Source organism: Etheostoma cragini, chromosome 13 (assembly GCF_013103735.1).
Source record: "Etheostoma cragini isolate CJK2018 chromosome 13, CSU_Ecrag_1.0, whole genome shotgun sequence".
Lineage (NCBI taxonomy): Eukaryota > Metazoa > Chordata > Actinopteri > Perciformes > Percidae > Etheostoma > Etheostoma cragini.
Genome location: NC_048419.1, coordinates 594,690 through 620,772, shown reverse-complemented (window position 1 = coordinate 620,772; position 26,083 = coordinate 594,690). Strand labels below are relative to the sequence as shown.

Sequence of the window (26,083 nt, the reverse complement as noted above, 5' to 3'; positions counted from 1 at the left end):
CCCCCCCCCCCCCCCCCCCCCCCCCCCCCCCTCCCCTCTATGCCCAAATCATTAGTGCCCCTTCTTAGCTGACAGCTTAATCGCCTGTACTGCCTGACCCAACAAAATAAGAGCCCATTGTGCTGGCCCAGCACTTTGTCTCCCCTCTCTCCCTCTCTGACCTTGCTAAAGCCAATAAAGTCCCCTCCTCCTCCTCCTCCTCCTCCTCGCTCTCCCCCAGTGGTGTCTCATTCAGACAATGGAGACCAGATAACACATGTAATAAGTGCGTCCGTCCTCTCCATTGACGGAAGTGCCGATCCAAAGTAGGAATTAATAAAGAATGGGTGCTCGACCGAGGCGGGGCAATGATTTTGCTTGATACAAATATCGATAAGAAATACAATAGAGGCTGTTGTCAGTAAGAATCAGGCCCAGTATTGGTCCATTGTCGGCCTAAGAACCCCTGGCATGCTTTGGCTGATAGCAAGAGAGAAGTGACCCCAGCGCAAAATCAATGCAGCCGCTGCATTCTGAGAGCAAAGCTGTTTTTTCACTTGACTGCCTTTTTGGAGAGTATAATCCAATCTGGCTTCCTTGCTTTTACAGTAAGTGTTAAGGTGATTGCCGCTGATCTGCTCTGTTGGTTAATGGAGCGCAAAACTTTAGAATCAAAGCTGAGATCTATAACTTTCCCCATGTTCACACTACAGCAAAGATGACATACAGCATACATACACTGCATTAAGCCATACAAAAATTGACTCAACTGACCGGGTAACATTAACACAACAAAAACTTGAGGCAGTCTGCAACAAAATCAGTTGACCAATGGACAAGTTTTGTGCAAATAGCTGTTTATCTTTATGGGCCTATACCCTAATATTCAGATAATGGAACATTCATTCATTTGTAATTTCTGTTGCCGATTTTCTGGAAATTCTGTTGCAATGTGCAATAAAAAGGATTTTAAAATAAAATATTTCATTTTGAGATTGGAATTTTAATTTGGAAGTTATGAAATTGCAGTTCAGGGGCCGTGTAGAAAGGATTTAATGTCATGACAAGTTCCCGTCTCTGGCCTCACAGAGACGAGTTAGTGGCGAGGAATGTAACGGAATACTAAAGACCACAAAGGATGCATCTGTCTTTCCAGTGTTGGCAAGAATAGGCTGCATTATTTTGCCAAATTTGGAGGAGCTTTTGGACTGAATGAGCCTTTTTGACCGATTGTGATGTATTTAATATTGAAATGCACACAGAGACACTGTTAGTAGTTCCCATTTTGCTGTTTGTTTAGATGCCCCATGAGGGACTTTGAAGTGTGATGGATTACCATTATTTGGGAATGCAGTTGGAACAGTCCACATAGAAAACTGCAGTCTGATAAAAGAGGTTAACTCTCCGACGTCTCTGCCCACCTCACTCATTCTTTCGGCTTGTTCTGCTCCAATTAATACCCCGCTAATTCTATCAATATAACAACAGCTTTAATTAGGCCTGGCTGTAATCTCAGCACCGTGAAACAGATTGCCACAGGTAACGAAACACTCCATATGAATGACACTACATTCTGCATGGGGGGGGGCGGGTGAAGGTAGGAAATGAAATGTAGCGATAGAATTGAAATGTGATCCCAACGGAAATTAGCATGCTAAAACGGGCCTGAAAATATTTACGATCCCATCACAGCTGTTTTATGTTTGTTTATCTTTCTAGTTTTTAATTACTGCCACAGCCTTCAATACCTCATTCAGAAGTGCAATACACATGTGTACTTTGGTCCATACACACTAACTCAAATTAGGAAATACATGGCACAAGGCAGAGTAACATATTAGTAGGGGTGTGACCAGACATATATCTATATATCTATATATATATATTTATATATATATATATAGACCCCCCCAATAGTGGTGGAAGGAGAAAACCTTTGCATGAACAGCTATAAACTGCTTGTTTCCAATGTTTTATCAAGTGACCTAGAACTAATTAATAACTTTGAGCGTTGTTGTTTATATTGTAGTGTATATTGCTTTTAATATCTTTATACATTTGTAGAATAATTCTATAATTGCCTGGGCCTTGAAACCAAAGATTTATTACCTGTTAATATTAACTGAAAATATAATCAGCTTTCATGTAGGGAAATTATAAAATATTTCATTCTTTTAAAGAACAATGAATTAACAATCAATTGATAAGCACAACGTTGCTCTTATTTTCATATTTTTCAAAATTAATTGTTTTGGGAACGTGGCAACAATCCTAAACATTTGTATGCTTCAAAAAACACGAGCAGTCAGATGATCATATTTTAGATCTATAAACTGTGTTTTAAACAAACCCTCGGGTGAGGAGCATTTGAAAGAAATGTGCATTTCTACAGATATAATCAAATATTATGTAAACAGTATATATATATATATTTATATATAAATATACTGTATATATGCTGCATTAATATATGTATATACGTTTGTTTTCTCTTAAGACTTTAATAATTACAAAAAGTCAAGCATTCAAATGCGTTTGGAATGCCAAAACATGACAATGCTTCAGTAATTGTGATAATGTGTAATGTGATTCCAAAATATTAAATAAAATGCCAATTACAATAATTGTGGATCCAGTCTAGAAACTCTGCACTTTAGAAACTCACAGTGCTGTAGAGTGGGATATGTGGTCAATGAGATGGAACCTTCTGGGTGAAGTAAACAAGGTGAGCGGTTAGCCCAGCAGCAAGCGTGGTCTACCATTTATACGACATACGATGCCCCCATGCCTCTGGCTTCTTGCCTTTTAGTGTCAACTTAATCCCTCTGTCAGACCTACAGAATGCATGCCTTGTAGTCTCTCACAGATTCTTTCATGTGTGGCCACCCAAAGATCTTACCATAAACTGCACATTGCATATTCATCAATTAGAATTTGCCTTCACCTCAGGGATATCTTTGGAGTAAAAGTGCACTCTCTCCCTCTCTCCTTCCAGCTGGGATGCTCAGACTTGCATAGGCTGAAAACACAAGGAGGATTTTCATGTGCATAACGCAGCGACCCCTGCTCTTTGCATGTTAATTTGCCAAGGTCATAGAAAGTCTGTAGCATGTGCTATTTTCATCCCACAGTCCTCCAACAAGAATGGCCATCCTTATTAGGGAAGCACAGAATCTGGTGATCATGTGCTGATTAATATTCATAAGGAGGGAGGCAAGCGGGAGCGCCTCTGACTGCCTACCAGCTATTTCAACTGATCCTACATGGGTTTTATGTAAATGCCTTTGCAGCTCTGTATACATTATTGAGATCAACTGGGAATGTTTGAGGACATATGCTGAGCCACAGATGTTGTTAAGGCTTAATGGGAACGGTGCTTAAGGTCTTTGCTGTCACATTAGTTTTGCCTGCATGTAACAAGCTCTTCATATTCTTTAGTGTCTCGCTCACTAATCTTTAAATTATTTTAATTCTTTTATTAATAAGATTCTCCTGAACTTGTGTGCTGCGACCACTTTACCACTTTGGTTTCTCTATCTTTCTGCCTCTCTGTCAGCGTGTGTACGGGGTTATACATCAACAAACAGCAGTGAGGCCAAAATAGTGGCTCGTTCCAAAGTAGTTTTAGTTATCCGTATCAAACAATAGAACAAGAAATCCTGAATATCAACAGTGGCCACAGATTGCCACGGGGGGTTTGCATGTGACAAATATAAAAATAGTTATATTGTCTCAATGATATTGGAGGTTTACAGTGTGCTACAAATCATTAGCAGAGTGTGTTTAGGCGCAGGTGTTTTCAACATTACCACACCATCTTAATAGCTATCTTAATAGCACAAACTGTCTGACACTGGCTTTAAGAAGACATTAATAAGACATTCCTATCTGAAATGGATGGTAATGGCCTTGGGGCATGGTGCTAAGAATCTGATCCTGTCAGCTGTTCATCTGTACTAAACGTCTACATTTTCCTGCATGATTTATAGCCTTTTCATAACTGTAGCTTTTTGAAATTAAAAGTATGGTGTGAAATACATTTATTTCATGTAAACATGTGTTTAAGGTGTGGATACCCATATTGCAAGCATACTAAACTCATCCACTCTCTGTGCCGTATCTTGTCTGCAAGCATTCTCCAGATGACAGAGTGCTCAGTGATATGATCAGAGCCAGAAGCAAAGGTGCTGTATCTCCTGTTTCTGTCTCTACACACTGACAAGAAGCTCATTAGGAAACGTATTGGTGCCCTGGAAGCCCCACATCCATGTAACATTCCTGCTTCCAATTCAGGAGGGGCATACATTTAAACTCTAGGTTACTGGTTTTACAGTGATTTGTCCTAACTCATTTAGTAACTGGTCTTTTTGTTAAATTGACAATATCACAAAGCCTTTCTCTCTCACAATTCAGTTTGATTTCCATTTTATTTTATTCATAGTGTAAATTTGTAACAAAAGTTTTCACAGGACACTAGATAGAATAGAGTAGGTCTTGACCACACTCTACAATTATCAAAGAGCCAACTATTTTCTCAAGAGCATGCATTTAGTTAGGGTTAGTGGATGAATACATGCTTGCCGTTCCAAAGTGTTTTTTCTTCAATCAATATTCTAAGTTCTGCAGCAGAACATTTTTTCCCTTGCGCTCCACCACTTTCTAGAAATGCACAACACCTGTCAAAACAGTCAAGAATCAGAACTCTTTTATTGGCACGATATGCAAATCAGATAAAGTGCAACTAGGCTTATTTACATCCTTAGTCATAGTATAGACAATGCAAACCTTTGCTCCCTCTGAAAGTAATTTGTCACTCACTTAGTAAATATCCCCCCATGTAGCACACTACAGAAAAGGTAGTTACCTCAAAACATAAATCTTTCTGTATTTAATTCAGTCGGGACAGACACGTTTGCATGTATGAAAATTAGGTTTATTGTACAGCTCAATAAAATGTACAAAGTCTTTGGAGATTAGACTTCATCGCTATAAAAAAATCTATCATATATACATAGGGGTAGAAAACCATCAGACCCCCCCGATGGAATCTAGACACCGGTGGTGGCAACGAAGGAGCCTGAAGATCAGATCGAAGGAGGCTCTGGACCGGTCAGCTGGAGTAGAGGACTGGAGGGGGGGCAGGGTTGCGCTCTTTGCCTGCAGCAACAGCCGATAGCAAAGGGAGAAAGCAGGGTTGTGACTCTGTTATTGGCCCTTGCAATTTATGTTTGGTTCATATTGGTTAAGCAGGAAGGTGAACCCCTGACAGCTGATTCCATTTAGGAAAAGATTTACCAGTTGTCATTTTCACTCACTATAATACTTACACGTATAGTGCACCACATCCACATGTTTTATTTCAGTTCAAGCCCTCCAGCATTGCTCCACTAATATGTTTTCTTAGAACTGACAATGCAACTTACTGTACACGTTCCTTGTGCTAGTGTTTAGAAGGTCTCTGCTAGACAAGCTTCATTTTTCATTCCGTTTTTCAACTTATTGTGTGTCATACGCTGTAGCTAAAACACAGAGGTAGCCAGGAAGATTCCCAGGTGTAAAGAGGGTCACAGCCATGCAGTGTCACTATGTGCAGACGTTAAAGGTTTGACCGGGCACTGACAGCACATATTTGTGCATCTCTTTTAGATAAGAGTCGACCAGGCCCCTTTACCGCCTCGCCTCCTCTTATTCCAACCTACATTTCCCATTGAGTTGCCCTGTTAAAATGCTGAAGGGCCACAGGAACATGAATATGCTCTTCATCAGACGCAGATTTGAATTGCATATGCACCAGTGGGTCATTTCTTTTGTCGCGTTCCTTTAGGTAATAAGAAAAGAAGTACAAAGAGATAGTGTTTGGCTTCCTCGCTTTGTAACACCCTTCTCTTTTCATAGCAAACCCCTTTATTTTCTCGGCGGTTTGATCCGTTAGTGCATTGTTGTCTGCTGCCCATTGGGACTGCCTTTTGTACTGATTTGCAATTGCAGAGTCATTTCATGAGTTTCTACCAAAAACTCTCTTGTAAGTGGAATCAATGTTTCTACAGTTGGATTCAAGGTTCAACCGTACACAAACAGTAATTGGAAAGTTTCCAATGATCTTGATCCTTTACATTCCATTTGTGCAGTATTTTCACTGTAGCTATGTCTTTGTCTCCTCACATTTCATCATCACATTTGTATTTTTTTAATTATCTGCTTTAATAACATACATTAAATGCAACCTATTTCTTTTGAATGTTGATGTTCACTTACAGTATGCAGTCTGTTTTTGCTCATGTGTTATAGAATATTTCTTTGTTCTTTGATAGTTTTTTGCTCAATGTGGCTACCTGGCCGGAAAGGAGATCATATGAATTACCGAGAAATCCATGGATTTATCTTCCCCTCTCTTTCTTCCATCCCTCTATCTTGTACATTAACATCTCTCCTCAACCGTAATAAGAAATCTTCAAATTTAAACGGCCTGGTGACACTTGGACCGGCGATTCAGAGGCAGCTACGGATAAGCAGTCAGGCTGACATGTTTGGTCCATATCAGGAATTCTCTGCCAAGACCTTTTCACTGAGCACCAGTGGTGTCAAAGTCATAGCTCATTAGTTTGGATTATGGGGCTCTGCCAGGGAACAAGTCCCTTTCTCTAATGGTACAACACTGAGAGAAATACCAGGGCTAATTATGGAGACTCCCAGTCAGCAGTCAAGAGGATCTTTGTCATCATTCAGTTATAGCATGTATCTGTAAATGTGTTTATTATTTTATTATTTTTTTAATATAACGGAAAAACATAAAAAAATATAATTTACAGGTTTCCTGTGAATGTCCACGGGTGTAAGAGTAAAACACATATTGGTTCCTAATGTGTTTTATAAGTATTATAAGCAGAATTAGCCAGAACAGATACAAATCTGTGGTATAATATAAGTTTTTAATTTCAAAATTGAGTGAACAGTTGTAGAGCACAAAGTAAATCCAAATGCCCAGAACATCATGCTGGGACTTAAAGTTAAAAGGTTTCCGTGTTGGTTCAATCCTTGAGGAAAGCAGTGCAGTGATAGTGTAGTTTCACTGCAGGGCTTTTGCGCTGGCTTTTTTGATTTTGTTACTAGACACAGTACATTTGTTAGACTTTTTTGTCATTCGGAAAGTACACAGAGAGGGCAAGCACAAGCAATGAAAGTGCATAAAAAATAAGTTGCACGTTGCAAGTTGCCTTTGTCCAATATATTTATTATAATCGTGAGGAACAACAAGGATATTAGAGTAGTGCAATGCTGATTTTCTGTTTTTACATCCTTTTGTGGTGATAGGATTCTGCAAACAATCATATTAGAGATTACAAGCAGCCCTAGACTCATTGACAAAACAGAGGCCTGTGATTTCCCACCACACCTCCATACCCAAGGTCTACGTAAAATGCCCTTTCTTTTAATAATGAGGCTTGGGTTAAAATAATAATCAGTCTTGTCTCACTCCTCTTTATTCTCTAAAAAAGTATTTCACACAGCCCTCGAGGACGTACAGTACATTGCTTCATTAAACTTTTGAATATTATGCTGTTTAAAGTGTTCTGATGAAGCTTCTCCCTATAGGGCTTGCTTTTTGCACCAACCGACCATGCACAGTAAAAACAGCACATGAGCTCTCACAAACATTTATGATGACAGCTATTATAATTGAAGAGATCTCTGGTGCCCTTAATGTGTTTTTATGATCCAATCTCTGACATCCAGTCTGTCTACAGGTGATAGGAGTTAAAGTACACCACAGTAAGATGCAGATTGGTGAGGCAGCTGGCAAGGCCCCTTGGGTCTTGCCACTCCACCTGGAACCTCTTTGGGGCTTTTGCTGTTCCCGTAGAGAAAACAGAGCATTTCCACATATGGACTATCAGTCTGCTTGGTGCAAAAGAGGAAATTGCAGCTACAATCTCACAGGGGCCGACACTTAAACCGGTTCTTTAGTTGTGTGAGACACCTGATACCAACTTGAGTGCAGAGTGAGAAACAGGCAGTCTTTTTAACAAGCAGTCTTTACCTCACTAAATTTCCCATTGACAGATCTGTTCAAGTGTGTCTTCAGTACACCATTGACCCAGGCCAACTGATTCTGACAGATGGCACAACACTGAATCACTAAAACTGTGTAGTGAAACAATCCTGAGGCGCAGTAGTAGTGGCTTTGGAGGGTCGAGTTTATTATTAATGTGATGTATCAAAATAGTGGTATGCAATAAAGACCTACTGTTTGGCAATTTGTATTGTGCTGGCGCTGTGAGAATGGGCTTCAGAGATGCTTTAGCCAGTTTTACTCATGTTCATTTATTGCCTAAACAGCCGCGGCAGTGAATTTCAATGCTGAATGGTTCATTCACTTGGTTGTGCAGGCTTCTCCGTGCACACGATACCTGTAGACAAGCGCAGCAAAACCCCAGATGGGGGACAAAAATTGGTCCAATTCAGATTTTAAAGAGCAGCTTTTGTTTTGTGTTGTATTCCATTATTGGGGGGCTTGCTTTAGGGGCTCAGTGACCACTGATTCTCTGCCAGAGCCCATCACATTCGATGGGCTCCGGCTCCCCCCTCCTCCCAGATAACGACAGAAAGCATTTCTCAGGGCTTTTAAACACTTCTTGGAGACTAATCTATAGCCCTGATGGCCTGTCAACACTAATCCATTTCAGCTGTGCACCTAACCTTATACCTTCTTATTGATATAGTGGTACTATTTTATAGACTTGAATCTGACAGAACAACTCTTAAGGGAAATATGTTGTTTCTTTTTTATTTGAATTAGTTTTAGAGAGTATGGAAAGGCCATTTGAATTATTTGAGCTTCATTTCATAAACTCAACAATCTCCTCTCTAGTTTCCAAAGACCATTCAACACATATAGCATTTTAATAGTCCCTAATCAAATTCTTGTTTAAGTTAATCTATCATTAAATTGAAATAAAATAGTTTATATTGCCTTGTTTTCTCTGTTGTGCTGAAGAAGCGTAAGTGTGTGTGAGTGTGGGTGTGGGTGCAGGTTTGGGTTTATTGACACTTAGAGAGAAGAGTAATTGGAGCTATGAAGAGAAATGAGAGAGAGCGAGACAGGGAGATAGAGGGGGAAGTTAGGAAAAAGAGATGAGATAGAGGGTCTAATCTATGAGGTGTCAGCCCAATGCCAGATGAACTCCACCACTGCTTTGATGAGGGAAGGCCTTGAGGTGCAGATCTAATAGGAGGGATTGGGAGAAGGATGGCTCCAATCTACAGGCCAATCCTGTTCAGGGTTCCCTACTCCTGAAAGGACTGGGGGATTATTAGAGCTGGAGGCTCAGGAGAACTTTCTTGGTTAAATTTGAACTATCGTGGACATTACTAGCCCTAAAAAAGGTATCCCCACCTATCACACCTGGGTGGCTATGAGAACAACTTTGGAAAATTGTAACATTCAGGCAACATTTCACAAAGCTTCATTATCTCTTTGTCACCTGAGTGGGGTCATGGCAGGTGGAGAGATGGAGGATGGATGAGGAGGGAGAGCATGTCCGGGGCCTGCAGTTGGCTGCGTCTTTAAGGAGCTAATGCTGTTATCTCGGGGAGTGTACCTGTCACTAATCTGATTGTGGTCCTTTCATTCTCTCAATGGCAGATTGATGTTGAATAATCAAAAGTGGTGGTGCCCAGACAAAGCACAAGGCCACAGGGATTAGTTCCCGTCTAGGGGGAATTGATTTTGGTTTTAATGCCCACAAATATTGATGGACTGCAGAGTGGAGGGCCCCAAATACAAGGCTGGGTTTTTCTAATAACCAAGGCTCTCCAATTTCCCCTCTGGAATCTGTGGTGTCGTTCAAAAACAAAAAAGAAGAGACATCACCAAACTGTATATCAAAGAAAGGGTGTTTTTACAGTTCCACTCAGATATATACTTTTACTATGTGTCGTTCTATTTCTAATGCCTACTGATTGTGGGTGGACCTGTCTGGCTCCAGAGTAGTTGATGTGCTGCTGTGTTTGCACACTAACTGGCAGCAAAGTAGGTGCAGAGGGGCCAAAGATCTTTGATGATTGGTAGAGCAAAAAAAGAGAGAAAGCCCACTGGAGGAATGGCTTTCATCCTTTCTTTCTGTATATCTTTCTATCGATATGAATCTCTCTTGTTACAGTGATGCGTAGCAACCAGTAACACAGAATACACTGAATCAGAAAGGAGAGCGCTGAACTCAATCACATGCCGTGCACAAGAGGTTTTGTACTCATTGCGTATAAGCAAGCACATCAAAAGAACTCATTCAGATCATTCATTTGCACAATCTGCCCACAGGCCATGCCTCGATCGGTTTGTTAATGCACTACCTGTGTGTGTGGTCGTGTCTGTGAGCATGCGTTTTTTGTGTGATGTTGTATCTCAGCTCCAGGAAACTGGTGACACATCAAATGTGGGAGCGATACAGGTCACTCCCTGGGAAATGAGATGCTTCATGGAGCTCGGCTGCCTTGTCCTTGAATCCCAGCATTTTTCTCCGTCCTACCACTCTTTCCTAGAGTCAGTTCAACCCAGCTATAACACAGGACAATACATCCAGGCACAGCCTGGGAAGGACATGCCACAAAGCAAAGGGCTGTTAACATGCAGGGAAATTGTTCATTACCATGGACTTGTCTTCCTTTCTCTCCATGCAGGTCTAATGTTAGTGCGATTCCGAGCCTCAGTCCCCTTCTGCGCTGTACTGTGGACTGCCATTCTATCTCCAGTGGCGTCATCGCTCAGCTTCAATGATGAGCTGATTGAGTTGCAGCTGTAATGGCAGATGCCTGTCAGTCTCACTGAATCTGACGGATGGGGATTAGCTCCTCAGTCGACATGCCATGAATTATAAGAGCCCGCCGATTTCATCCACCCACTAAACAAAGGGGTCAGTATAACTGGAAGTGACTGCTAAGAAATAAGCCAATACCTTGCACAGAAGATTGACACTCAATGTTGCAAAGAAAAGATTCATCCAATTGCAATTTTATATCTTCTAGTAGCTGGCACATAGTATTTAATGTTTCATAAGCTGCCTGTTTCTCAGGCTTTCTCAGTGGTAGATTTAGCAGGTGCTGAGATAAGGGAAAGCAATGTTACCTTGACATTTTCCTAACTGTGATCTTATCAAACGTAAAGTAACTAACTTCAAACACTTTCTAAATTGCCATGTAACTAAGCGGTGCATCAATCTAGTATTTTGAAACTGATACACAATTTTAATTGTGAAATTATAATAAACTATTTAAACTTGGAGGGTTGCGTTTTTGAAAGTGGACAGCCATGCTACAGTAGCAGCTCTGTGAGGCTTTATCTAAGCTAAATGAGCAATAAACATGCTTACAGTAATAATGCTAGCTTGTTGATATTCAGTACATGATTACCATGTTCTAAATGTTTTAGTAAGTTTGCATGCTCTGCTCACATTAGCTGCAGTACAAAGTTACACACTGAGTACTGAGATTGGATAGGACTCACATTTATGCCTGTTAACTTGTAACTTGTTGACAGACCCTGTCATTGCGATACAGCAAAGGAAAAGACAAGACTGTTTTACAGCTCTGAATAGCACAAAGGGAAAAAAATACAAAATTAGAAATGTAAACATAGGAAACACCCCTAAGGCTGAAGTGTACACGCAGCACTGTACGGGGAAGTACAGTGCTGTCTTTCTACAGCCTTCCAGCACACAGCCTTACTCCTCTTCTTCTTCCCAGCTGTTAACCTGTTCATTTCCTTGTTGTTCTTCCTTTGTCAGAAATCATTCTCTGTCTATACATGCTTGCTATTTAAAAGTTGATGAGATGTGCCTCGGAACTGGTTGCTCATTGGTTGATCTAATGCTTCACACATTCCCCTTCATTAGTGAAAGTCAAGATTCATGTGAGAGGAATTCAGCCGTTTAGGACACGTTTACAAAAAAGTTTAGAGAGAATTGAGCCACTTTTCATAATCTGGTAAATTTGTAAATTATGTAAAATATGCTTGCCAGATTATGAAAACTGGCTCAACCATGTAATGATTTATGCAATAACATAATGCTACAATGATTTTTTGGGGGAAAGCCTATTCAACAGAGATCCAGTGTAACACATTTTGATCAACATGATATAAGCAATTGACAATGTAGGCAAACCGCAGACAGTTACATATTATCATCATTTACATGAAGCATGTGCAATGTGTTCAAAAGACACAGAAACAACTTTATGATGTTCCCAGGTGACGTGGAGGTTAAACAAGCAGGTTTGAGAATTCAGTTCTGATCTGAGAAATGTGCCGAAGCAACAATATTCTACCTCTGGGATCCATGAATGTGAGTGCAACATTTCACAGCAATCCATCCAATAGTAGGTATAATAATAAATACCCAAATGAATTCAACACAAAGTAAAAAAACAAAGAACTAAGATGGACCTCATATCATTGACGGTAGATGGAAGTCAGAGTGAGGACCAAGGTTGGATCCTTCAGGAACCTTGAATCTGTTGGGAATTTTGTGGCAATCAATAGTTGTTGAGATATTTCAGAGATTTTTTTAGAGCCTTGAATGTATTAAAGTACTCTTTCAGTTTGGCCCATTTTGAGCCCCAATGTGCAGCAATGAAAAGTGACACTAATCTTTCGAGTTAACTGGTGGGCCTCTTGTTATCTCCCTGCTGAGGATGTCCTGAGATAATGAAAGCTTTATCTAACATCAGGGAGAAGAAAAAACTCTGGTGGTACTGATACCAAATTTGTTTGAAGATAAAGTTTCCCTGCGGACCTCCGAACTGTAGGAACTGAAACATCCTTTCATTCTGGTTAAAACATGCTTTATGTCTTCTCCCTCTTCTTTGGCAAGCTTGTTCATTTTGTTCCAAACAGATAAGAGGTCATTCATCTTTTGTCTTTGTAGAGTAATGAAATGATTAAGTCAATTAAAAGCCAGCCAAGTTTCTCTGTTTGGAAAAGCTTCTTTGGCATTAAATGATGGAGCCTGGGTGCTCGCTCTTTCTCACACACGCACAAGCACATACTTTATGTCAATGTAGCTGTATTCATTTGTCATGAAACAAGAGGGCATCGGTGTCTGTGCTACACTCTTTTAATTTATGAAGCTGTTGCCAACCAATAAAAGCCAGTCCAAGATTTACTCTTCTCAGGCGGCCTCTTCCTCGGTCACTCTCTCCTTTTCTCCTCTCAGCTTCACCAAAATTCCTGGGGCTGCTGTAAGGTTCAACAGCACTTATACGGGAGATCTGACCCGCTTGCCAACATTACATGGTGTAAGAACAGGCGATCATGGTGTAAAGCGGAAATAGCAGAGGCACCATTTTTCCTAAAAGTCAGTGTAGCATCAAAATTATTTGGAAGCTGTTATTTTAATGTAAAATCGTTACGCAATGTTGCTTTTAGATGTTAAATAGCAACACAAATAGTTTTACCATTGTACCGGTTTCACTGTTGATGTTCACCAGACGTACAACACCGGAGAAACAAATCGGTGCGTACCAAAAGAGAACGTGTCATTTGGCAAAGGGTCATCATCAGCCTACAACCAGATAAATGTTTGCATCCAGTTGGTGTGTCTGCCTGCCTGTCTGTCTGTCTGTCAGCCTTGGTTCAATGACAGAGACCAGGCTGGGAGCCATCGCTCCTGATGACAACAAAAAACAACATCTGCCCCCCTGCTCATCATTAACCCTGCTGGCCAAGTCCTGGCCGCTGTGCTGACATAGATAGAAGAGAGAGATGGATGAGGCTCCAGGCTGAACTAACTGGCAAAAACGTGTTCATCCCGCCACAGACGGACAATTGTGTCAGAGCCTGACACATTTAGTTGTAAGCAGCAACAGAATGATTCTTGACATTTTCTTATTTCAAAGTGCTTCAGTGTTACTGCCTGTAGAGAATATCTTCACGCCGGAGCTGAAATGGATGTTTCTGTCAGGGTGGATGAGGAGTTCTCTCTCCAGCATGTGCTAAAATGCCAGCTGTACACAATGAGGTCATGCTAGGTTTTAGTGCCATAGGCTGTGATTACGCTTATGCACAAGTTCACATTCTGCAATTACACAGCTATTATCTATCATTACCAATAATCTATTGTAAGTCTAAATGAAGATTTTTGTTTTGTTTCTTAGTATAAGTCCTCACTCATGAGATAGGATGTAGACATGAATTATTTTGATATGTATTCATATGTATTTCCTCAGCTGACAGAGCAGACTCATAGGCCAGTTTAGAGATACAGGTACATCTTTCTTTTATCTCGCTGGAATATGCTAATGTATACATATTTATGACCTCACCTTTTATCTAAGGCAGTAATGTGATATTAATGATGACAATGTTCCCACAGAAATATGCCTTCATCCATCATCAGAGGACATAGTGCATGAAACTAATACACAGCTTTTAATTGGCCATTTCACCTTTCTGAATGTACGCACTGATTATTACAAATTCAACCTTAGCCTTGTGGGGTCTGTAGCAAGTGGGACTCGCTTGGTGCTTTTATTGTAAATGTTTCTGTCTTTGAAGCTAACCGATGTACACCAACAGTTTAATATCAAGACCATGTTATGCAATGCAAATTCCCATTTATATAACAAAATCAAAGCTAGTCGTATTGTAGCTAGATAGAGTGCAACAAGGCTAACACTATGCTCATTGTCCCAGACATGTAATGATGCTGGTTTTAGTACCGTAGATATGTTTACCATGATCACGGTAAAGCTGTAGTGTGTAACATTTTGATGTTAATGAATGTCATTCAAGCCATTGCCGATTGAGTTGCTACAAAGCTAATTAAGACTAAAGAGTCCATCATGTTTTTTAATCCTCCGTGTCCTGCGTGGCTACTAGCAACTGCAAAATGGTGGACTCACCGTCCAACAGACAACATCACCATTCCTAGAGGCTAGAGCTACGCTGCTAGCATAGCTCAAAAGTATTAGGATAGTAACTGCTGTTAAATTTGGCCAGGAAAATAACACAAAATACATCAAAAAACTGAATATTTTCTTTAAGACAGAAAATGGACCATAACAACAAAAAGACAGAAATGCAAATAGATTTGGTTTAGCACCAAAAGAAAGGATGCTGTGTGTGTGTTGTGAGGACACAACAGTGTCAGGTAATTTACAGTCTTTCATCATCAGATAACATAGGATGAAACAGGAATTTCTTCATCAACTTGCAGGATTTTTTTCCTTGAGAAGTGCACAGCCAGCTGAGGCAGATGAAAGAGAAAACGTCTTGAAAAGAACAACATGTCTTACATGCAAGAGAGTGGTTTCAAACAAATGGTGAGAGTGCTCAATAAGAGAAACGATCTGCCATTGAGAACATATTTCTCTGAAAAAAGCTCGGCTGAAGCTGAACAATAAATGTCATCTCAGCATAGCAGCTGTGATTAAAGACATGTTGCCAGCACAGATATATGTTCAAGCTGTGCCCCTTATGAACTGACCCTGCTCCTCACGAAACAGAAGAACCTCTGCCAACGTCTGACAGGTTGTAAGTGTCAACTGGATGAATGGGTCATGATGGATGTGGTCAGGATTTCAAATCTCTCTGCAGCCTGCGAGGAATGGATCCAGATGTTTCAAACCAAGGAAATATTGCGTGTACTGACCTACTGACACAGTTCATCCTCCCATTCATTGAAGTTAATGTTGGGATGATACTGTTATAGTTTGATACTTTATAGATCTGAAGTTTTCTTTACCTTCAGATCCTCAATAAAGTTGGTAGAAAAAAGTGGCAGTGTTTATGGTAGAGTATGGTATGCTAAAATCTTCTTATTCAATTAGTAAAGCCACTTACACATCCAGCGTAGAGAAGTATAGCTGTGTCTTACATATTTATTGTTCATCGGTTTCTGCCTTTAATCTCGCTCGCTGTCTTTCTTACCGCTGGTTTTTCCTCTCTCTCACACACACACACCCATTTTAAGTAGGAAAATGTTACCTTAAATGAGGAGTTATTGATGTGTCATGCTGAATCTGATCTTGTGTTTGAGCTGGTGTAGAAATAAGCATTAAACTCATCAACCAGCACTGCCTGTCATGAGGAGTGCCCTTGATTGGCCATCAGTAGCGTGAACAACCAGTGAAGCATCCTCATCATGTTTGCCTCTTGAACATATTGGCGGTACTTGGCAGAAGGGCATGAGAAATTGACTTGGCAGTAAGTGGAGTGAGGTGAAGTGTGATTGTGTGTGAGAAAAACAGACCAAATGGAAGACAGACATGGAGAAATGTGCAAATTAGACCAAATTGTGAGCGTCACAAGAGGCTGAAAAATGTATTATTGTAATAAACATAACAGCAATCTTTCTAAATGAAAGCCAGGATCATATGTTGGTTAGAAAACATTCCTCACAGAATGGAGCAACACACTCAAAGTGGTCCCCACTCTGTCAATAGGAATGCAAACAAGCAGTTTTAATAGATGTATTGATAATTACCATCTCACTCAGACATTTTGTTTTATATGTATACATATTTTTATCGAATACTATTGGAGCAGAAAACAGTGTGTAAACTTGCATTTTACAATTAGCTATTTGGGATTCTGTCCAGCACCGATTGTAGAAGATTAGGATCTGGGTCTATTTACTCACTTAATGTTTAAAATCTGGGAAAAGATTGCAGTACAAACGGAAGGTGTGGGCACCCAGATAGCTCAGTTGGTAGAGCGGGTGCCCATGTATAGAGGTTTACTCCTCGACGCAGCCGGCCCCGGTTCGAATCCGGCCTGCGGCCCTTTGCTGCATGTCACTCCCCCTTTCACAACTCCAGCTGTCCTGTCCATTAAAGGCCTAAAATGCCCAAAAAATAATCTTAAAAAAAAAAAAAAACTGAAGGTGTAGGAGTTGAAAGAAGTGGACATTTAAGAGGCAAGGGTGTCAACTACAAATTGCATGACGTGTGATGTAGGAACCAGTGTTTTGGAACCTTGACCCGTACAAGGGACTCAGGATATCTCGACCTATGCTGTACAGGTTTTTACTCTTGTGAGTTGCCCAACGTATTTGAAGCACACTACCCATTCGCTGGAATTACCCTTTAATGTTTAATATGCTGCTTCAGGAGTTGTTATTCTGTACGTTAAAATAGAAATATCTGTCACTGAGCACAACATCAGACCTTTATGAACTGCTGAAAAAGAGCTGAGATATGGGCAGTGGTTTAGCGGTCTGGCACGGGGCTAGTAGCCCATGCCAATATAACCCTGATGCCCACTCAAGATGAGCAGTTAAATGAATGTCTTGTGAATAAACAGACACCCCAAAATAACCCCACTATGAGCAGTCTGTATTAGATGCCAGAGCTATAGAGGCAACACATTTAGCCCGATGCACGATTCTCTAATTGTCCCAGTCTTTGGCCCCGAGCTGATCTGTGTAATTAGTGAGGAGGTGGAGCTGTTTATGATGGGTGGATGCACTCTCAGGCATCTGATTTAGGGAGGCACCTTCATAAGAAAGAAAACTTGTGTTGTTAACTTTTAGGATTGTATCTTTGCCATTCTTAAAGGACTTAAATATTTATGCACTTAAGACTGAACCCTTCATAACTTTGTTTCCACAGTGCCAGAGATTTTGCACACAAAACGTGTAAGTGACAGAAGTAGAGTGGAGGAGGTCAGCCAGAATTCAAGCAGTCTGCTGGCTGTTCTTCACAAATACAAACAGGGCGAAGAGGTCAGCAGCAGGCTGTGGGTGGGAGCATTTAGAGACTGTGTTCTATTCAACCAAACTGGTCATCTGCCTTCAGCTTCCTGTCTGGGAAACAGGCTGTTGTGTTGGCCCTCCTTGCTTCTTAGCTGAAAGGCAACCTCCCGCCCTGCCTCCTGTGGAGAATATACTGTATAGGCATCAAGATACCATGTTAAAATACAATTACCATCGTACTAATGATATTGTATACTTTCAATAGGAACCAGCAACTGTGCTTAACAGCAGGCACACTGTAGCAATGACATAATCAACATACAAATCCTGCAGCTGCTCTCTAGACAGTAAATAATGAAAGGCTCTCAGGTCCCCCAACTACATTGTGAATATTTTACTGGAATGTAGCCACATCTTATAATTCACTTCTATAAGCCTTGCACTGAAATACTACTCATTTGGTTGCAATATAAACTTCCACAGAGCCCACAGTGTTACTGACTAAATCATTTCAGATGGCATTGATTTAAGTCTAGACAAACTTAGAGAGATAGTTGTTTGTGGCTATTGACATTATTGCTCAAAACCACAGAAATAGAACAATATCAAGTTTTATGGTGAATGTTCACTTTAAACTGTCCTGCATGACAGCAACCAAGAGGGAAGAGTGATTAATGGAAGCAAGAGCTGGAACCCCACCATATTACATCCTGGACTCATCCTGGACTAAAGTAGAAATCAAAGTGCATTAAATGGTGCTACATCATGGATTCATGAAACATACATTAATAATAATCATTGTTTTCTTATCTATGGCAGCATGTTGGACAGCTGTAACCACAGACAAACTAACCTGTAACTCAACAATTTAGTCTGTCTCTTAATGTAGTAAACTGGCAGCTGCTTGGAACTAGGACAGGGTAATAATTCAATATTATTGAATTTCATTTGTTTATTGTAATATTTGTGAGCAAATTACAATGACAAACTAGCAGAATGAGTCATTGTGTTTTAGACAGAGTTTTGAGTAATGTAATGCTAAACAGTGCTGTGGTGTCCTCTCACCGAGTCTTGGCTGGGTCCATCCAACCTGGGGACTCCTCTCTCTGGGATCATGCACAAGTTGTAGGAGCTGATGGGATACCATTTCACTGGAATTGTACCCTGTACTATTTCATGTGACTTTGCTATTTTAATAATATACATACACATACATTTTCTATAATGCAATAATTTGAAAGGTTTTATTAAAGTAATATTGATTTTAGCCATTTCACCCAAGCCCACTGGAAACAGGAAACACCAGAGGATTTTTCCAGGGAAATGTCTAGCAGACAGCATATGTATTTATCCTCTTTATCCTACTTTGCAACAAGAAAAAACACATACAATTTGTTTCTTTGTACAGCTGTTTCTTCTTTATTTGTGTGATAGTGTTTTGTTATTGCTACAGAGACAAACTCCACTCCATCACTCTCTCCCCATGGTAATGTAACAATTGATGCAAATCATGCCTGAACTTTCCCACAGGGGAATGTCAGTCATTCACATACTCTACAAAATATGACACACTGGAAGTGAGACAAAGTTAAACACAGCCGTTTCACTCCGAAAAGAAATCCTATACTGAGCCTCAGTTGCATAATAAGGCAAACAGACTGCAGGCTGCATATTTACATGAACATGGGTCATAAAAGCAGCCCTCCTGAGTCATTTGTGCTCAGGGCAAAGTGCTCTCAAGGAAAGAGATTTATCTGGCTTCATTATGGTTGCGTGGTGAGGCTGTAGCAGCCATCATTTCTATTAGACACTTTCCTGGCCCATTAAACCTCATTATATATTGATCCTGTTCCTCCGGATGATAATGTACCATTTATTTCCATTGGCTTCACTTTCATGTCTTTATACTTTTATTGTTCATAAAGTGCCACTGAGTGCCAGCAGAGATGCAGATTGTTGTTTTTAAAATTGAGCTAATACCTACACAATGCTGATAAAGCTACTGATAGTAATGCTCCGTAACAGCTTAGAGAAGGCTTGCTTTCTTGGTGTTCGGGTTTATTCTGAGGAGGTTAGTCAGTGTTGCTGAGCACGAGGCTTTCAGCATGCGTTAAATTGTCCTGCTCCTTTGCATAATACTTGAGTACCAATCTAGATCATTGAGCCCATATGACATTGCTATACAGGAACATACTCTGTATATTTCTCCGCATATTCTGTATTATAGACATCTGCTCCACAGTTGCAGTTACCTTAGCCAAGAAGGTTGTGTTGTTGCATGGGTCTGACATTGTGAGATAGGAAATGTTTGCTGAATTTATATCAAACAGGAGAGACCTTGTTTTGAGTAAACAATTATTTACTTTTTTTTTTAGGAACTTTATTTCTTGTGTTGCCATCTGCATCTTACTCTCCGCTTCTTGCCAACACTATCAATATTCCAGTCATTGATTTATTTGATGTTCTTTATTCTGCACTTCTGCTGCTGCAACTATGCAATTTCCCTGTGTGGATCATTAAAGTTTCATCTCATCTCTTCTTACATAAACCTGTATTACTCCCTCAACCCTTTTGAAATCGCCCACCGGCTGTCCCTCACATGGCACTGCATCGTTAATGTTAACTGAGGACGTCTTTTGAGACCTTCCAGAGATGTAACTTTTTTAGGAAATCAGAACACCTGATTGACTTGACACCTCACACTCACATTTAGCATTTTCATTGGATCTACATTTTTTAATATTACAAAATAACACGGTGACTCCAAGTGAAAAGGGCAGCTGGCCATCACTGTCAGTAAAATGCTAAACTGTATGATGCAGAGCTGTAGTGTAAGGCAGCTTTATTACAACAGTTTAGCTGCAGTACATCCCAGTTTAAATGCAGTATTCAGTCATCCATATCTGTACTGTTTTACTTCTAATTCTTCAGTTTTACAGATTATCTGGAGAGTCCTCTGGTTTGCTAAAATAGAGTCCTCCAACTCCCATTTCTGACAGTAAAAAGTCTTTTGTCGCCTGTGCTCTGCCCCAGTTTTAGCAGCTGAGTAGTGACCAGCTGACTAGTTTCCTCTTTGGCTGTCAACTCACTTTACCCTCAGCCTTTGTTGTTCAGCTGCCTACGAAACAGTTTGCAGTGATTTCTGTGTGCATGGCAGGGTCATGAACGCACTGACAGACCCTCCGTGGCCATTCTGGCTGTCACAGGGCTGAGGTCTCTGTCTGAGGCCACCTGGCTTCCCTTGGGGAACATAATTTATGATGCTAATGAAATGTGAGCATGCATAGGCCATCGGAAAGCAAGTGATGAATATGCTGCACTGAGCTCGTCATCCATCACAGAGGTCCCCCCCGCCTGTAGAAGCCTACAGGAAGCCTGCGCCCGTTCTTTTCTGATTAATGTTTAGATAGTTGCACGTCCAAGATCATCTCTATTGATGGTGTCTTCTTATGTTATTGCTGCTGCAGGCTTTCTGTGATTATATCCTGGACTATTTTCATACAAAGTCATTGTGAGAAATATTTGACATTGCCTAAAGATGAATTAAATCATCAAGCAGAATAACACATATACTGCTGCACTGCAAGACAGTTCTGCAAACCAACATTATTCTGCTACTACTACTTTCCTCTAATTTCCCATTAGAGGAAAGTTTAGCTGCATGCCAATTGTGCCAGATAAGTTGTATTGTTTAAATGCAGATTGGATCCATTTATTTCACTAAAGCAGGAACATTTGAACAGACAGTGGGGAATTTTGTAATTACATTTATCTGAGAATGTCTGTTGCTTTGTACACTGAAAAGTAATTTTGGTCAGCAGAGATTTGCCACCACTGCTACAGCTGCTGAATTTAAACAGTCTTTTAGGCGTGTTTATTAAAGCCCTGCAGTGTTTATCTCTGGGAAAGAAGTTTCACCCTCCAGAACAGCTGCCTTCTTAAAGGTGCTTCAAACATATGCAAATATATACCTCTCCCTCTCTCTGTCCTTGTCTATCTGGCTTTGGATACGTTTCATTTTTTATCATTTCTAACCGGGCTGCAACTCAACAGTATTTTCATTATTCAATCTGATTAGTTTTTGATAAATTAGCCTTTATCTGTTTGTGAGTAAATATACCCGTCACAGTTTTCCAGAGCCCAAAGTGACACCTTCACATTGCTTCCTTTTAACCACCCTAGAGGCGTGATCCAAGGTCAGTCAGTCCACTTCTTTGGTCTACACTGAAACTATTGCATGGATTGCCATGAAATTCTGTACATAAATCCATGATCCCCAGAAGATGAACCATACTGACTTTGGTAACCCCTGACATTTTCTCTTGCCCCACCACCAGGTGGATATTTCTGGTTCAGAAGGACATTTCCCAACTATTTGATGGATGGATTGCCATGCTATTTGGTAGAGACATTCATGTTCCCTACAGAATGAATTATAATGACTTTGGATAGGCTGATCAGATTTCCTGGAACTAAAACCGGGAAACTTTGCGCGTGACCGTAGTGATTTTTAACCCGAACATATGCCAGCCCAGGTCAGACACAGACAGATTAGACAGAATTTTGCCAACATCACACGTAGGCCTACTGCTCACAACATAATTGGGTATCTTAGTTAATATTCATAAATTCTCTTGCTATGTAGCCTACATATCTAAGAAATAATATTAAAAGACATTGAGTAAGTTTCGTGTGGGAAACGAACCCATGAACTTGTGCAGCTTCCTTATTGGAAACATTCCTTCTGTATCCTGTGTTTGTTAGAGGAGTGGATTTGCTTAAGAATCATTTTGTAGCCTGAAAGCTTCATGTGAAATAGAGCACAGGTGTCAGCTAAATGGCCCGTGAGACGAGCGATAGCGATATAGCCTAACCGTTAAAACCAGACACATAAGATGAGACATTGTTTCCACATATGCATGGGAACGCTGGCTGCACGCATTATGTAGACGTAGACCGCTATGATTAACTGACACACACACACACACACACACACACACACACACACAGACACCATACCCTGGACACGGCTTTATTAATCTTTCTACAATGGTTTAGTTAATGATCGGGCTATAACAAGACCATGGCGGCTATATAATCGCTGACAACTGGGACAATTATATAGTGGTCGGTGTAAACCGGGACATTTTAGTGTCCCAACAGACTTTTGTCGTGACTTTCCCGGTCAAATCGGGATATTTGGTCACCCTAACTTTTTGATGCTGTGACTTGATATAATCTGGTAAAAATTTCATTTTTCCCGATACATACATAGTTTACTACCAAATACCTGCAAAACAAATGTCATTCCTGTTACCCTTAGCTGTACTTGTTTTTAGTGGTAATTGGCAAATGTTAGCATGTTTCCATGCTAAACTAAGAGGGTGAACATGGTAAACATTATTTCTGCTAAACATCAGCATGTTGACATATCCATTGTCAGCATTATGCTCAAAGTGCCACTGAGCTGAAGGACAGCCTCACAGAGCAGCTAGCGTAGCTGTAGACCCTCAGTCTTTTTCAGTCAAAAACCCAAACCCAAACTCAGCGGATCTGCTTCATCACAACTATGTAGGTAATGTTTGATCAGATCTTATAGTCATGTTAAATTCCTCTAGTCATGTTAAATCATTAGTATAAGCATGATGATTATATTTGCTTTAACAGATTGTGAGGGACCAAGCAGTGAAGCAAGAGGAGTCATAAGAGGTGTTCAAAAGTAAGGGTTATTATTTCCCAAAAAATCATTACAACAAAATAAAGATAAAGTGTTTGGGCCCATAAAAGAGGTCAAATAAACAGACAGTAACTAAAGCTCTGAACATAAGAGACACATAAAAATAGAAATACACCTGACCTCCTACCAAAGAAACAAAGGGGACTACATATTGGCAGATCAGACCCGTTTTGACACACAGGGGGAGACTAAAAATAACACTACTACAGAAACTACACATAACAGCAAAACTTATTCAAAAAGAAATGTACTTTTACGTATCCTTAACTTAACAAAAAAATGAATATAATATAAATCTAAACCCCAGAATGTATAAGTACATAACAAGCAGTGGTAGAGTCCAATAAAGCTGCTGCTGCTCCAATAATGCATGTAAACTAATCCTAAGGAAAAATGAGTGCATGAGGTTACCGCTCTTAAGCTGGTTGTGTGGCCATGGCTGTGGACAGCCCACAGATGATTAGTTTATGAAGAACTGAAGATGAAATGCATATACAAGTAGCACTGTTATCGTCATGGTTGGGGTCCGGTTGGCCGTGAGTATTTGTTTTGTTTCCTATCATTCTGAGTTTTTTTTGTCCTGGCGTCTGCTTCCCCACTTCCCCTCTCCTCTCAGCTTAAATCAATCCCTTTTATTTTGTTGTGAGCCATGCGTTTGAGTCTGTCTCTTCTTCAGTGTAGCAGCTATCTCCTGAGCCACCTTTAACACAGTCACAGTCATTAGGGTCCGCGTGTGCATAATTAGACAGACGTCCTGAACTAGTTAGGACATCCTTTTCCTAACATCAGTGGTTATGGCTATCTGAGCAGCTCTGTTCTAGTTTCTCTCAACACACAGTGGTCTCTGCAGTGAGTCTGCATGAAACAACCCTGCCAAGACGCCCTCCTCCGCCCACACACCTCCCCACCACTGCCATCTCCAATAGCTTTCCACATTGCCATGATGAAGTGTCGGGCTCTGCCCCCGTTGCCCTCCCCTCATGCACGCAGACTGGTGAGCCAGCACAGGAGACAAACAGACCCAGCTGGTGTGAGACAAGAGGCAACACTTTCTGCACCTACTGTGGATGATGTGTTATTGGGCTTCACAGCATAAAAGTAAACCACTTCTAAATTAATTAGCTGCATTCAGAATGGTAATAAGTTTGAAAGTGCCAGTGATTCACTTTGTGTGAGATAAACGGGAAGAAAAAAAACAAGAAGAAAAATACAGTGAAAGAACAGAGAGTTAAAAGAAGAGGAGGAGTACCTCTGCTAATTCCTCACTTCTCTCTCTGATGATGCCATGAATCCTCCTGCATGTCTTGTTGAAATGCTGGCCCACTTATCACAGCTCTCTTAATTCTCAAACCCCTGAATTCTTTGTTCTTACTTATCTATGCTAATATTGTTTCTGAATATATAACATCCTTGAGGCTGACACTAATTAAAGAGAGTGAGAACACAATAAAACACCCTTTCTCTTGTAAACACATTTTTAATGAATTCCTGCGGAAATGAGACGTGAAGGGGACAAATCCCTCATCATTAAGTACTCTAGGTTTTTCTGTTCTTTGATTATCTTGTTTGTCGATAATGTAAGCATGTGTAGTGTAAAAGAACAGCTCTGATCAGGGAGAGAGAGAGAAAATGATTGAACATCAGGTGTTTAGAGTCTGTAGGTATAATCAAAAATCAGCTACATCCTACTATTTCTTACTATTTTTGTTTAAACCCTGGAATCTTCAGGTTGTGCACAGCTGGGGGGGGGGTCAACCTGTCTGTCAGGCAGCCTTCTATTCACAAATGTACATTTCTGCTTTGTGAGTGCTTACATAGTGATTTTCCTCACATTACTTCATGTCATAACTCCATTTTACAGCCGTCAACTCCAGTCTGTCACCTTGTACAGAGGGAAATAGTAAATGGGAAAAGTAAGCTCCTTGCTGACACATTCATAACCACTCCACATTTAAATTGCTGTTGCAAAGCACATGATTTAACAGTTACTATACAGCTTACACACCCAGTTTTATTCTCATTCCTACCATCCCTTCATGCCTGTCTCAGCAGTCAAAAGCTGTACAGTAATCGTAATCATTTTAAAATATATGCATCTGTAAGGATTTTTTATGAAAAGAGAATGCTTACCAACGCCTTTTGGCAATGCTAATGTGTTTGGAAATGTATCCATATTCAGCGAGACACGATTACATTTGACAGTAGGGGTGTAAACGAATATGAATCATGTTTAGGCCATTTATAATTTAGATGATACACTTTAGACAGACCCTCCCCTCCTCGCCCCACGGACCTGTCACCAGGGGCAAGATTTTTTAAGTGGGGCGCACCAATAATCTGTCAGGGATTTTATCTGAATACAGCAATCTTTTTAGGAATATAGGAATATTGGATAGGATCAAACAACGTCAATGTCATTTTGCTATATAAAAATCACATTCATTAGTAATTTCATTTGTTTTTATTTTGAACAAAGCCAAATCCAAAAAACGATCGCGCAGGCCAAAGAGTAGTAACGTTATGTTCTGAGTGGATGGCGAGCGCCAGACCCCCCCCATCGAAGTATTTCTTTCACCCTTTTATTGATGGACAGTGTTACATTGTGTGAGAGATTATTTGTTTGAAGAGACAATGTTAATGTGAACTTGAACACTACAGTAAGCTATGTGCTGATATTGTA

General features: G+C 40.4%; 1 long non-coding RNA gene across 1 annotated transcript in view; it reads right to left on the bottom strand.

Moving 5' to 3' along the window:
* Positions 1-23,516: 23,516 nt before the first annotated feature.
* The window catches only part of LOC117955684, a 15,983-nt gene continuing 13,416 nt past the window's right edge, over positions 23,517-26,083 (bottom strand). The window contains exon 3 of the long non-coding RNA XR_004659113.1: positions 23,517-23,633. This is a non-coding gene — a long non-coding RNA (uncharacterized LOC117955684). The remainder of the gene's footprint in view (positions 23,634-26,083) is intronic.